General features: G+C 38.9%; 1 protein-coding gene across 3 annotated transcripts in view; it reads left to right on the forward strand.

Annotated features, from left to right (window-relative positions):
* The window catches only part of LOC106522871 (nck-associated protein 5), a gene marked incomplete in the record, with an annotated part of 243,923 nt that overhangs the window by 204,570 nt on the left and 37,625 nt on the right, over positions 1 to 1,728 (forward strand).

Here is a 1,728-nt window from a genome sequence, read left to right on the forward strand (position 1 = left end):
GTCTACGGAGGCTCATGAAGGACAAACTGCGGTGGCAGTGTCAAAAACGGTTTTAGTTGTAAATGTAATATTTGTTGTCTGTCATTGTAGCTGGGATAATTTTACTTATTAAAGCTCATAATCTTACCACTTGAAACATCACTAGTCCTGAAGCTGCTGGTAGACATCGCGATTGGAATTATCAAAGGTTTTTGACACCTGAGAGACACCGTAGCAACTCCTTTGTGTTTGGAAGCAGGGAGTGGGGGTGGGGGGAGGACCAGGGAGGATGATTCAACCACTCAACCACTAGATGTTGCTAAAAACAACAAATCCTACACACAGTGCCTTTAAAGAGGTTTCTTCGAATAACCTTTTTGCCACCATTCGCCCCCTGCTGGCCAGTATTAAAAAAGCATCACTTCCACATTGGCTTCATTTTTCAGTTTTAAAGTGCTTGTCCATGTGTGCATCCACTACAAACATAATAAATAATCTACAACTTTTAAAATTATTATTAAATTAAAATATTTAAACTGTTATGTTTGAATTTTTATTCTTTAAAATGTCTATGCTATTTAAAGGAAAAGTGTCTAAGCCTGCTTCGAACATAAACATATGTTCGACATTCATAAGATCTGTGCCAAATTGTAGTTTTACCAAAGAATAAAATACCTCTTCAAGGTAACAAACCTGGAGCTGCACAATGTGTTGACATGCTATAAAGTCCACTTGAAAGGAGGATTTCAAATTGTGCAAACTGCCATAATGTKTTGGAGGTTTTTTTTGCCGTCATCGAGGAAATGAACAGGTGTCAAAGAGAAAAGAGAAGGAAGAGGGGCTGCCAGTTTGAGCAGACAGGAGACAGAAAGAGATCAGGATGAAAATAGGAAGCCCAGATAAGAGCAGAATGACAGGTGGAGTGAAAATGGTGCGAGATGTGATAGCAGAGAAAGTAAGGGTGCTGAGGAGGAGCAGGAGGGAAAGGTGAAAGACTCAGGGCAAGCTTGGAAGAAGGCAGAAATTCTGTGGAACTCATATGGTGACGAGTGGGCTGTAGARCTACCTTAAGTGTCATGTTTGGGTAGAAACACGTTAAGGGTTTTTTGTCTTCAGCTCACAATGCAAAACAGAAGTTTTAATCATAAATATTGATCCTCAGAGAAACCTCAGATTTTACCTTCTCCTTATTTCATTTCCTTTCTACTTTTTAGTGTWTTAGTTCAAACATCTCTATTTATGATACATATTTTATATTTTTATCAGGCACCTCTTTTGTTTCCTCATTAATAAACYATTAGCAAATGTGTTTCCTGAGTTACCTCATATAATCCTTTTACACCTTATTGCTAGTTKAAAAAATCTTGTACTGTATATTTCTGTTTGCATCTCACTTCACTTTTAAAGTGTGTGTGCGCATATCAAAACTGAATTTTTTTTGCATCTAAACGTCTTGAAATTAGCCTCTGTCTCTTTAAGAACCTCCTACCATTTCAGACACTTCCATTTCAGCACATTTTGAGGGAGGGGTGCTCTGTGGGGCGTGAGCTCAGCTGCCGACTGAGCTCCGGGGAGGAGCTATGTGCAAATAGGCGGGGCTTTGTAACAGCAAGTGTTGAGGCAGCTCCACATGACTACAGGAGATTCAAAGATTACTTAAACATGCATGGATGAGTCAAAGAAACACTCTGGATATGTTTTTGATAAGGGCATGGCATTATAACATGATATAAAGCTCATAGTCAATTT

The sequence above is a fragment of the Austrofundulus limnaeus genome, unplaced genomic scaffold, assembly GCF_001266775.1.
Source record: "Austrofundulus limnaeus strain Quisiro unplaced genomic scaffold, Austrofundulus_limnaeus-1.0 Scaffold138, whole genome shotgun sequence".
NCBI classification, from domain to species: Eukaryota; Metazoa; Chordata; class Actinopteri; order Cyprinodontiformes; family Rivulidae; genus Austrofundulus; species Austrofundulus limnaeus.